Source organism: Drosophila virilis, chromosome 5 (assembly GCF_030788295.1).
Source record: "Drosophila virilis strain 15010-1051.87 chromosome 5, Dvir_AGI_RSII-ME, whole genome shotgun sequence".
NCBI classification, from domain to species: domain Eukaryota; kingdom Metazoa; phylum Arthropoda; class Insecta; order Diptera; family Drosophilidae; genus Drosophila; species Drosophila virilis.
The window spans coordinates 6,406,312-6,419,978 of NC_091547.1; the positions used below are offsets into that span (position 1 = coordinate 6,406,312).

Consider the following 13,667-nt stretch of genomic DNA (forward strand, 5'->3'; position numbering starts at 1 on the left):
TCCCTGCCCCCTGAACCCTGCCCCCTGCCCTCTTCACCGACGCATAACTCAGCGAAACCCTTTTGGGCCAATTAAATGCAACAAGCAAATGCGCAGCAAGTCGCATCAATTACTAAAGAAACAAAAACTAAATGTATATATACATTTTCAGGCTATTGGCCTTGCTTTTTGGGGCATGCTCAAAGGGGCGTGGCTCTTGTTGTTGTTGCAATAAAGTTCTTTTGAAATGCTCACATAATTTATTTGGTATTTTTTTTTTTTGTTTGATTCTCAGTTTTTGTTAACATTTTTTTCTGATTCTTACGAAACGCTTTGGAATCATGCAAATTATATTCGACTTTGTATTGTTTACATTCAAATGCGTTTGCGAAATGCCAATTTAATGTTTGTATAACGTATAAATTTTGGAATTCGCTGCGAGCATGGTTATTTTTTTTTTTTTATATATTTTAAAGGCCGCTAATTTAGCTTAATTATAGCCATTTGAATGTCATAGAGTGACGAGTCCATTTTTGTTGGCGTTTCTTGGGCCGAATCAATGCGTATAAATCAAAGTTCTGCTTTGTGATGTCATTATGTGAGCTCATAAAGTTTGCCGCCCTTGGCGGCAGTTGCAAGAATCTGGGCAGCACAACGGAAAGAGATCATTTTTTGTTTGATAATTTTTAAAATAATATGGTATCCCCTCGCATTATTTTAGTGGAATTTAAACACTTTTATGAACTAAAAATTTGATAAACATCGGACTATAAGCACCGAAACTGATGGAAGTGGAGAAAAAGAGAAGAACTTCTTATATGAGAAAACTAGGCATCCTTGCGAACCCTTGCAAAATCTATATCTGCGATAAATATATCCCAATCTAAATATAATATCAACTACAACTGATATTCATGTTCATTTCCACACTCAGCGCCCGTTAAGTGATATCCAACCACTTTTAGTCTTTACCTAATTGAACGCAGAGCATCTATCTGAGCATTTGGAACATTTTCGTTAAGTGCTTTTATATGATGCTCATAAATGTACAGTTTTGCACTTGCAGTTATGTCTTTATTACCTTTGGATATTTCCAGAACGTTTTATCGACTTTTGGCTAATTTCTGTCTGAACATTCCAAATGGCTGCTGTTACATTTATGGCAATTACGTTGGCTACAGGTGTGCGTAATAGGAAGCATTCAAAATAATAAACATTTGGCTAGGCACATTAAATAATTGTTGTATAAAAGTTTTGAGGCATTGGCTCGTAAATATTTTATGTGAGCATTTTGCCAAAAATGCACATGGCCCAAAATGATGAGTACATACATACACAGATAGAAAAGATGCCAATAAAACATAGATGCACAGATACACACTTGCATGCAATATGACAACAATGAGCTGCAAGAGTTATGAGTTTCCGAGTTTTATTCATGCATTCGACATCATTTACACACATTGGCATTGTTTTTGCTTTTGCCTGGAAAAATTGAAAACACTCGGCTACAAAATTGAGCAGCTGCTGTTGCGGCTGCTGCTGTTGCTGCAATTGTATTCAAATATTAGACATAAATTATCATTGAAAATGTGTGCAAAAAGTTTTCGCTTTCCGCAAACTTTTGTTGGCCATCCAGCCCCTTGAGCACCCGGCTAACCCACAAGTCAAGCCCTCAGCAAAATGTAATGCAGCTTCGGCCTTGTTACTAATAACCTCAATTCGGAGTGTGCACACACACAGACACACACATACAATACACACACTCTCTCGCGTAAACAGATGTTTTGTGGTGCACGTGTGGGTTTTTGGCTCCCCAAGTTTGAAAACAATATGGCAGCTCTGCCATATGCGCTGCCATATGCTGCGGTTCGTCTTTGACGTGGCTACCCTTCAATGGACATATGGCGTGCAGGGCGTTGAAATAGTTATGTATACTGCTAAGCCCGGGTTCGAGCTCAATTAAAGTTGGCATTGTGCTTTCGCTGTTTACAAAACGTGTCCAATTAGGGATACAAAATTGAGTTGGGATAGGTAAAAGATGAAACATTTCCTAACAATGCGCGACAACAACTTGCTGTGCAAATAACTTCATTATGTTTGCGCTTGAACTGTTTGGGAACTATAAGTGAAAACGATGGATAATTGAGTTGTATGCACTTTTATACCCTAAACCAATTCAAAATGCGTAAATGGGGCATAATGGTTTTGTGCAAATGTATGTAACTGACAGAATCTCCAAAAGAAAGCATAAAGGATCTCTGATTCTATAAAGGGCTTATATTCTTCATCAGCTGTGTTTTTCTTAGAACCTATAAGAGCTAGAGACTTGAAATTGAATATAGATCCGGTTAGGGATTTTTTCTTATATCTTATTTTAGTTTAGTTTCTTTCAACAATTCAGTTCTTGGTATGGCTGTGAGGCATGAGGGCAAAACAGGGCATCGCCTAGTCGAGCACTCCCGACAAGCGTATTCTTTCTTGTTTATGTCTCTATTGCAGTAAAAAGTTTTTGAAATTCGCAGCCCTTTGTTTTTTTCCCCTCAAGTTTATCTTATTTATTTTTGCCATATTTTCTTCGTTCCGTAGAGATTTGCTGCTGGGAAGCAAAGAACTTAATCGATGCGCATAAAAATGTAACTTTTTCAATATAAATAGCTTGTTTTTCATTTCAACACTTCAAAGAGGCTGACTTCGGTAGCCCCCAGCTTGTCATATCAATGTCAATCTCTGCCGCATTGTGTTGGGCTTGGCGGCAGGTGGGGGGCGGGCTGTCGTGAAATGTGTTGTGCTCAGATTTCGCCTGCTGTTTGCCAGTTTTCGCTTTTCTTTGCCTTTTTAATGACTTTTCACTTTTCACTCTGGCGTGTGTTCTCAGATTCAGCTACAGATTCAGTTGCATGACCAGCAAGCTAGAGACGTAGGGGGTGCTGGCGATAGTGTGCGTGGGTAGGGGGGGTTGGTTGGTTGGTTGTTAGCAAAGCAGCAGCTGAAGCATTATGACAACAGCAACAGACCCTCGTCAGGCAAAAGTGAGTGTGAAATGTTAGCCAAAGTGTAGCAATGCGATTGCCGTCGACTTTGCCTGATAATTAGAGTACAAATTTGTTGCGTTGGCGTCGCTTCAGTGCCGGCGAAAGTAACGCAAATAAACATGGCCAAGACGTACGGCCAGCCAGCTGCCAGCAATTGGTAGTAGCTGAGGCTGCCAGCAACTGAGTGTGTTTGTGTGTGCGTGTGTGTGTGCGTGTGTATGCGTGCTTCTAACTGTAACAGATAAATGCAAATTTATGGCCAGGACGTGCAGAACAAATTGCCAACAATTTAGTCGTGTACCGTTAAGCAGACAGCAACAAACAGCAACAAAAAAGCAACTAAAACTAAATTTAATTAAACTGCACGCGGCCCGCCAAGCGTTCATTAGCGGCAGGTGAGGAGCTGTAAAGGTGGCGCTGCATGGGCGGTGGCGCGGCGGGTTGCGTCCACAAAACAGCTGTGCGCATTTCCTGTGCACTTTTCGTCGCCAGGCCAACATCTATCTATCTATCTATCTGGAATCTACATGCATCTGGCTATCTATCAGTTACAAATTGTATCGAGTGCAATGCATAGAATTTATTGCTTCCTGCTTTACGCGCCAGCACAATACCCCAAAAAAATAAAAAACCCCCAACAACCAGCAACAACAACAACAACAACAACAACAATATTGTGGCTTGCGATGTCCGAGACCTGAGACCTGAGCAACGGTCGCTGTTGCTGAGAGTTGGCAATTATGCCATTTGACATAATTCATAACTGCAACAGCTTTGGCACTGGCCATCGACCAGTTGGGCAGCTGGTTGCAACGCGGATGCAACAGCTCCAGTTGCAGCTTCTATTGCCGCGGCATCTGGATGTGCAATCACTTGGCCAATTGCGACCCGTTTGCCTTTGTGTGTTGTTATCATAAATTTATGCGCTCGTTTTATAAACGACAACAACGAAAGTTGTTTGATGTTGTTGCTGCCCCTCGGTTGTTGATTGTTGTTGCTCTTGCTGATGAGCCCAATGCACAACGGGGATATTGTTGCTGCTTCTGCTGCTATTCTAGCTACTCTGCTGCCTCTTGACTGACCAGTTTCAGCCATTGCAATTGCAATTGCAATTGCCATGCATCGCACTCTTCCTACCCATCTCTCCTTCAACTCTCTGTCTTTCGCTCTGCTCACCTCTCGCCTGCTCTGCTGGGAATCAGGTTAACTTTGTGCGCGCGCAAAAGTTTTTAATAAATTGACAAAAGTTTGTCATATGCATTGTTTGCCACAAAACTGCGCACAAGTGGCCCGTTCTCAATCTCGAATCTGTAACAGCTACAGCGTTCCATTTACCGCAATGTCGGCGCTCTATAAGTGGGTGGCCAAAAGGGTGGCTTAAGTGGTTCAGTGGCTCAGTGGCTTGGCTGGGCTTAGCTGGGGGCTGAGATTGGGCCGGGGCTGGAGCTGTGGCGGGGCGGGCGGAGTTTCTTCATTTGTTGCTCGCTGCCAACTGCAGTTATGTCGTTTTGATGAACTTTGCTCTAGCAAAAAGATGATTTCTGTTTCTCATTTTGTTTTTTAATATATTTGCATACACTGCAGATTGTGGCAAAAATGTGGGGCATGTTGATTATGTGGCATGTTGATTACGTGCTAGAGGGGAAAATTTAACATGATTAATGCAAGTTAATAATGCGGTTAAATATATGGAAGTGCCTTGGTATTCATATAAAATGTAGAGTATGTAACTGGCCGTATATGCTGCAAGCACTGCAGGCTAACTTAGAGATAGGTTTAATAACTAAATGCCCGTTTATTTATTAATCAATGCTGGCAGCTTTCAGGTTATCTTTACACAGTCAGATCCATAATTTTGTTTTAGCTGTAGTGTACTTAGCTAGTCGTATATGCTTTAAACTTATGCGCACTTTCTTTTCACGATTTTGCGTGCATTGAAACTTTTCACGCAAAATCATAAAGTGAAGCCGGTAACAACATTTGAAGAGTGTTTGCCAAAGACTTGGACCTGCAATCTGACCTCTCTTTTCTTCTCTCGCCCTGTTCCTGTCTGGCTCTTTCTTCCTGTCCCTGCCTCGCCGCTCTGTCCATCTGGCTACATTTAAAAGCACCACAATATTATGTCTGAGGAATTTAATTAGACCAACTACAGAATTTGTTTGATTTGTTTTTCGTTTGGGTTACCTTTTCGCTTTGACTGTCAGTCTATTTTTTTTTGTGATCTAAATGGACTTTATGTAAATGCAGGCAGCAGCAGCAATAGCAGTAGCAGCAGTAGCTACTGCAACTGCAGCAGCAGCAACTAACTGGCAACAAGCTGTGCCCAGGGTAATTACCTGTATATTTAAACTTTTCATATTTTTGCTGGTAAAAAGCATTCGCCGCATATTCGATGCCTTTGAAAGTTTACAACATGCAAGCTACAGATGTTGTTGTTGTTGTTGTTGTTGCTGTTGTTGTTGTTGTTGTTGTTGCTGTTGTTGTTGCTGCTGCCATGTGTTCTACTTGTTGTTAAGTACACTTACATGCATTTCTCATAGGTTTTAGGTTTTATACGTATGCATGTATTTATGCTACTCATGCCACATGCGGCATGGCATGCTCAGTTACAGTTGTTTTTGTGGCTGTTTCATTTTACTTTCAACGGCAACAAAAACAACAACAAAAAAAGTGGCACATGTCGGCTGCACAGTTTGTAATCAAATGTAATGCAACACAACAGAAGTAGCAACAAAATTTATGAAAACTCATGCCGGGCAAAATGGGAAAATGTGCGAACAGCAGCAACAACGGCAACGGCAACGGCAACTGCAGTTGCAGCTACTTCATGTGGCATATATGAAAGCCCTGCTTAATGGCAAGTAAAAGTATCAGATACAAATTTATTTCACCTGCCTTGCAGTTTCACTTGGAAAACAGCAACACAAGAATTTTCACTTTTCTTCTTGCCAAAGTTGTGTGGCCCTTGGCAGACAGCGTTGCATGCCACATGCAAAAAATAACAGCAGCAGCTGATTATTATTTGCCATTATTGTTATTGTCAATAATTTCAACTTGATTTGCCTTGATTGGCAGACACTTGAAAGTGCCAGGGGAGAACAGGATTCACACACAAGCAATTTATTGTTACAACTGAGTGTCTCTCTCTCTCTCTCTCTGTGTGTGCGTATGTGTGTCTGTGTGTGTGTGTGTGTGTGTGTTTATGCCAAGGCCTGTTTATTATGTTGTGTACATGCAAAATTGTCTGCTTGCCGAAAGCTTTCATCGAGCAATAGTTCAAGGTTGCATGTAAACAATGTCATTAGTTTGATAGTTTACTGGCAACAAATACAGAAAATTCAACTTTATTAAATGCTACTAATTTATTCCCAAGTGCAAGTAAAGTGGACACACTGCATGAAATTTAAGTAATAGTATAATATGTCAAGGGAATGTAGCTAAAACGAAGCTTTAAGCTTCAAGCGAGTTTAAATTTATGTAGTCAGTACAGTTAATATGCTTTTAAAGTACTGCGTTTGAATGGAGGAGAAACTGCTAGAAATACAATAAAGAAATTTAAATCAAATTTCAATTTAATAGGAAATAGGCTCTTTTATATAAGTATATTAAAGCTTTCATGTGCTTTTACAGAATTGAATGCAGCTGAATTTATAGATTTTATTGCTAGACATTTAAGGTCAATAAAAAATTTAATGTGCTTTTTAAGATTGTTATCGATGTTCATTTGAATACATTTCAGAATTGAATGCTGCTTCTTTAAGTTTTAGATTTAAGCTTAAACAAGTCAATTAAAGCTTTATTGTGCTTTCTTTTATATAATATAAATGAGATGTGATATTTTTAGAAATTGAAACAGACTTTAACGAGCGTTTGTTTTTGATTGAATGTTGGCTGAAGTAGCTTCTGATTATGTACTATATTCTCTTGTTCTGCTCAAAATTCATAAATCCAGTTGGTAAACTACATTTGAGCACGTGGTCATCGTCTTCATGTGTAGCTATTAAAAAATAAATGATATTTTCATGCATGGCCACAAAACTAATTACAACTGAAGTGTCAAGCAATTGAGGCAGTTTTGTAGTTATAGTAGTTGTAGTTGTAGTTGAAGTTGAAGTTGAAGTGTTTGCCGGCCAAGTGGCAAGCTGCAAAGTTGGCTCTGCACTCTGCAACAAAACCCACACGGACACACACACACATACGTAACTTTAAGTGCGCCAGACAATATAAAAAATGTTACTGCCCCGAAAAAAAAAAAAATAGAAAAAAATAAATAAAAAGCCCAACGAAACTAACGAAACGAAGCTTTTTGTGTGTTTGCTTGAAAAATGGCTGCAACATAAAAATTGACCTCAGCGACAAAGGCGGCCCAAGCGACGTCGCTGCCGGTTGTTGTATGTTGTTTTGGAGCCAAATAGTTGGAGACAGAGAGGCGCACAACGAGAGACACACGCCACAAAAGTGGAGCAGCCGTATTGCCGCAGACTAGCTATATACCACCTCCTTAAACCCCACACCACCCTGCCACCTTGTGCTGCATGCAGCAGCAGATTGCAACTGGCGTTCAACTTGGACTCGCACTTGGACACAACCGAATTGAAATCGGCCGCTCGAGCGCGCGCGTGTCTGTGTCTATGGCGGGGCAGACAAATTACAGTAGCCAGATTTCTCGTCTTTCAATGTTGTTTTGCATTTGCTTGCAGCAGTTGGCGGCAGTTGGCAGTGGCAGCCAAAGCTATGCTATGCTATGCCATGCCACGCCCCCCTCAACCGCTTGGCTGGCCTCCCATGTTTGCTGCTACACGCGCTGAACGTGTTTTTTATTCCAACATTTTGTTGTTGTTCCCGTTGTTGTTGTTGTTGTTGTTGCTGTTGTGTTTTTTATGCCTCGCATGTTGTTTTGTGTAGCCTTTTTCTGTTGTCTGCTGCTGCTGGTGCTGCTGCTGCCGCTGCTGCTCTTCAAATGCTCTAAAGAATGTGGTTTACTTTTTGGATGAGTTAACAAGCGAATCGTAGTACGTGTTGTCGTTGCTGTTGTTGTTGTTGTTGTTGTTGTTGCCTGCCGCTTGAAGTGTGTGTACATACATGATTTTGAGTCTAATTTGAGCGTCGCTGGTCGCCAATTTGTCATAGAAAGTGTGTGCGTGTGCTCAAACAGCTCATAGATCAGTTTCGAGCGATAATTTAAGTCAACAACTGACGTGACAAATTGTGCATAATATTTAGAAGTCTGGCTAACAATATTCCATCTTTTAACTCTACAAAAAACTACATGATTTGTGTGTTCGGTTTTAGTATAATTTTATTTTATAATAAATTTTGTTTAATTTTGTCGTTTCAGCTACCAGTTGACAAGTGCCACAGCGCGAGGATTTACAATTTTTATGGGTAAGTTAAACAACAAATACTTAAGCAATTTGTAAGCTGTGCAAATGATATATTAAAAATGCAGTTTAGAAATTTAAGCATTAGCCATATGCTGACAAAGGCAACTAAGTATAAAATATGTTTGTGTTAACTTTTGCCTTGCTAAAGTTAGGTTATGATAATAAGATTTCATTTCAAAATGGTACTCTCAAATATTCTATATAGAAACAGGTCGTAATATTCCATCCCATAACACGAGCTTTGGCTCCTGCTAAGCTTTGGCTCCTGCTAAGCTAAGCTAATAGTTTTGATCAAGTGTATCTAGATTGTGCACATCTGAGTCTACTTCTGCCTGTCGCACACATTTCCACAAAATTATAATAGCTTTAAATTTAGTGAGCTTTAACAGCAGTTGCTACTGCTGTAAACGATAAAATTTCACATTAGCTGTCTCTACATGTAAACACTTGAATAATGTACTGCCTTTTAAAGTAAACACAACAATTTCAGCTGCAGAGCAGCAGCATCTGTTTGTCAGTTCATCTGAAAATTTATGCCTTAAGCTATCGGAAGTTTTCGTTGATTTTATATAAGTATGCATAATATATTGTATTAAGTACAGCTTTTAGTTGTGCAGACCGCAGTTTTAAGACGCCATCCCCTGCGAAACTCTCAACGTCGCTGCCACATCTGGAATTGCTGTCAGTGCGGCTTAGATGTATTGCTCTGGCTAAAAATAATCCCAAAAATTTCGCTGCGACTGTGCCAAATGTGTCAATTCATTGGCAAGTTGTGGCCAAGTGGAGGCCAAGTGCTAAATGCGTTGGCTTAACGGCACAACAAACACACACATGTGTGTGTGTGTGTGTGTGTGTGTTCAGCTGTCACATATGGTAATGAGACCTAGTTCTATGACCATAAACAGTTTATAAAAAATAGACGCGCTCACTTTTCTTTAATGGCTTTCTTTAATAGTTTGTGGCCACTTCCAGTTGAGTCATAAAGCTGAAAGGCTTATACACTTTTAGAGGGTATTATAAATGTATCCACAAATGTTTAACGAATTGAAAAAGACACCGCAGATCGTCCATGCTCTGACTTTTAAAGATACTGTTATTCAACTTTCCATAGGTCTGTCTCTCTTTTGCGGCAGTCCCTTTACTGGAGCTCCATATTATATAGCTGCAAAGTCTTGACATTCTTACTTATGAGTAAATTCCTGTAAGCCTTGGATAAACTCTATTCTTCTCCAAGATATCTTGCCCGCGCTCAGAAAATGCGAGGTCCGACATGTTCCTTGCATATGAGCTACGTCTTAAAATCATATAGCCCTATAGTAAGAATCTGTGGAAAAATTAGTATTCAAGGGTATTTATTCTGCGTCTTGCTGAAGATTTACTTTGTTTTTCTAGTAAATATAGAAATTGAGCTTAATACGCACTTGGTGGCCACGAGATGAATACAAGGGTATTTACTATTCGGACTCGAAGATTGACTTTCTGTCTTGTTAAAACTAAAATGCGGCTTAATACGCACTTGGGGGCCACGAGATGGAATTGTGTGTGTATCTGTCTCTGATTCTAGCGCTTCCTACTTGATGACGCACTTTTGGGGCGTGGCCTCATTTGCCGCTGACATTTGTCGCACGACGCCGCTTGGCCGTGGCCCACGCGCTCAGATTTATTGCTGCTGCTGCGCTAAGCGACTCTGTTGCTGATGCTGACTTATTTATGGGCTGCGTGGGCGGCGCGGGTTTGTTGGATGTTACTTTTGCTTCTACTGTTTTTTTTTTTGTATTATCATTTTTGTTTGTTTTTTTTTTATATTTTTTTCGGCAGCAAACGGTTGCAAATTGCGCAGCATTTTGGTAGCAGCTCCACCGAGAGAGACACGATGAGACGAGCTGACAGTGGCAGGGTTAGGTTTCTCTGTTAGCAGCGAGTGAAATTAGTTGCCATAATAATCATTTATGTTGGGGCCAATTTCTCAAGCAGCGCCAATAAATTCTGGCAGCAGCAGCTATGCGCCGTGGCGTGTTACGGTAGCATTTGACACCAATTGTTGCTGTTGTTGTTGTTGCTGCTGCTGTGATTGCACGCCATTGTTGCTGCTGTTGCACGTCATTCAAATGGCAGACAGCCAGCGAACTTCGTGCTGCGAGTGTCTGCCAGCCGAGATAGCTGTGAAGTTTTTGCCACTCTTGAGCTGCATTTCATTTAGCCGTCAGGCGAAGGTCAAAGTGCGCTGCTGCTGTTTTTGGTCTATCCACCTGCACTGCAGTTTGTCAAGTGATTGAATCGCGTTAACCCACACACACACACACGAGCGCGCGCGCGCAAATTAATTGTAGCAAATTATGAAGACTGGCTACAAGCCTCAAATAACTGACAATTGACCGGGCCAAAAGCAGCGGCTGCTTGGCCACTTGCCCACTTGTCCACTTGGCTGGTCAATGCCGTTTGCTGTTGCTGCTTCTGTTTGTCTATTATATATATATATATAAATATATATTTTTTTTTACTGAGTTTTCTTCTCATTCGTAAAAAGCAACAGCAGCAGCAGCGGCAGCAGTTAAAACAAAGCTAACGGCACATATTTGTATTTTGTATTTGCTTTGCGCTGTGGTTTTTAACGAGATTTCGTGATGTTTTGATTCCTGCTGGCAACTAGAGCGCTTACACACACACACACACACACACACGGATACTCACACGCAGATACACACACACACACACTCGCAGCTTGTGGGCACTGTGCGGCTGCTGGAGATATGTAAATACAACTACAGAACTGTGTTGCCAACTGTGTATTCAAAAAAGTAGCGAAAGCTTATTTTATACATAGCTTAATATCTGAAAATAGCTATAAATAGCTTTGAAGAGCTTTAAATAACTTTAAATGGCTATAAATCGGTATAAATAGCTATAAATACATATAAATAGCAAAATTAAATAGAGAAGCCGAAGCCTCCTTTTGCACTGCTTTTTCTTTCAATATCCTTTTGTCACTTTTTCACAATTTGAATTATTTACGATAAACAGATTCGCAGATTCATAAGGGTGCCGTATAAAGCAACGAACAAAATGCAGCTAGAAAATAGCTAAATTGGCAACACAGTTAAAAGTTATCTATTATATGCAGCTACGGAAAGCTGGAAACGCACGCAATTCAAAGTTTAATTTTCTTGCCTAATTGTTTAACTTGCAGTTGATCAAATTTGCTTTGAACATGACTTAAATGCGAGCATTGGTAACTGGCAATTTCACGGCTAACGCACTTTGTATGCCCTCATATACAAACTGAAAGTATATTTACACAATTTGCCAAACTTCCAGTCATAAATTGTAAATCCCGTCAGATTTCAAATGAAGTCGAATGCGCGCGCACTTTATGCCTTTGTCAATGTCTTCATCATCATCATCGTTGTCGTCGGCGTCGTCGCTGCTCGCCCTCATTATAAAATACAAATCATGCATTGCGTTTACTTAACGGTGCTCAAAAAGCTGACAAATTTATTGTCGCCGACGACATAAATCGGTATCGGAGCTGACCTACAATTCGCTGCCAGTCTGGAAATGTGTCAGAGACAAGCAAATTTGCCAAAAATCGTGCTGTAATTGACATATATACCGTCGCATTATACGGTTCGCGTATCTGCTCCGATTCGCATTCTCATTATGCATGCGGTGGCAAAACAAAAGACTGAAGTAACGAACTTGCCGACGCTGAGCATAGTTCATGTGAATTGTAAACGAATGCTTATATCGAACGAATGCTGATGATCATGAATCTTTTACACATGCATTGTATTACCATGAAATCCATTTAGAATCGGATTTTTCAATTTTTATATAATATTGCAACTCCTTAGCCTAGAAGTATTATATAAAATTATTATAATTTATCCTTATGAGGAAAGGTTCGTTCTATCTATATCTATATATATTTCCAAGCGTCAACCCACTTTGGCTTAGTTTTCACCAGATTAAACTCTGATTAGCTCATGGAATGTTAATGTTTCCTAAGTGTGCTCATTTATTTGCCGCGGCATCTGGAGTCGATCACATATTTAAGCAGCTTTTTTCCCAGGTTGATTTATTTCTGCTGATATACTCTTTAATTTGCATTTGCATAAAACCGTTTTCTTAACATTTCTCTTTTAAGCAGCGCTGTATTTGGTAATTTGTTTATTAAATTCAGCTGCTTTTGCTGCTAACAAACTGCTAAATGCCAAAAATGGGTTCTCGGTTCGAAAAAATTTCACTTTTTCGGGCTGTGGCTGCTGCTGTTGCAAAAACAAAACAAAAACCGGTTAAATTGCCAAACAAATTCCGACATAGTTAAAATTAATTTTTCTTTTTGCAATTTTAATTAAAGCGTTTTGTGGAGTGAAAGTCTCAGCCAAATGTCCAGAATATTTGGCCAGCTACACTTGAATGCGGCCAATTGTCGGCATCCGCTGCGTTAAGAATCTGCTAAACAAATAAGTGCAAAGCGGCGAGGCTGTTAAATTTAATTAAAATGAGCTAACAAAAGGCTGAAACAACAATAATTATAATAAGGAGGAAAGGCTATAAGCAGCACGTCGAAGATTAAATGCCCTTTCGCCCTTGTCGCTGTCGAGATATCAGATAAAACAGATACGTTTTTTAAAACATAAACCCAAGTTTTAATTGATAGAAACTTTTATATGCCTAGTTAGGTCAAGATTTCTTGAGACAAAGGGCTTATGCATACAAGAACTTTTTATGCGGCCGATCATTACTATGTCAGCTATATGATATTGTACTCCCATCCATTCTTAGATATGTACAACAAAAGACGAAAGCTGTAAGAATTCTTGAACAGATATAGACAGATGGGCATGGCTATATCAAATTATCTGTTGAGAGAGGTCTCAATATATACTTGCGTTACACATCTCTTGACAATGTTATTATACCCATACCACAAGGGTATCAAAACAAGAAAAAAAAAAAAAAAAACAGAAACAATGCACAATTTGTGGCAATTTCTATGGCATTTTTCCACTTGCCAACTTTTTTTTGTTTTTCTCAGTCATTTTATTTTGTTTTTTTGCCAAAAATTGCCAACTGTGTGGCAAGTTAATTAATTTATTTAATAACGCGCTGTTTACAGTTATTTTGTGGCGGTTCCGCTGCTCATTTGCTTTGTTGATGTTTTCATCAGGTAGCCACTTCTATTGTTGTTGTTACCGCCGTCGCACTCTTGACTTTATTTGAATGTTTCGTCCGAGACGACGCAGCAGCTGCCAACAAAATGTTGCTG

The 13,667-nt window shown here is 39.9% G+C and overlaps 1 protein-coding gene across 2 annotated transcripts in view; it reads left to right on the forward strand.

The window, feature by feature from the left end:
• LOC6627027 (uncharacterized) overlaps positions 1–13,667 on the forward strand; it is a 95,210-nt gene that overhangs the window by 26,363 nt on the left and 55,180 nt on the right. For both annotated transcript variants that reach the window (XR_011416946.1, XM_015173543.3), the window contains exon 3: positions 8,353–8,399. The gene's annotated coding sequence lies outside the window, so the exon portion shown is untranslated. The remainder of the gene's footprint in view (positions 1–8,352; positions 8,400–13,667) is intronic.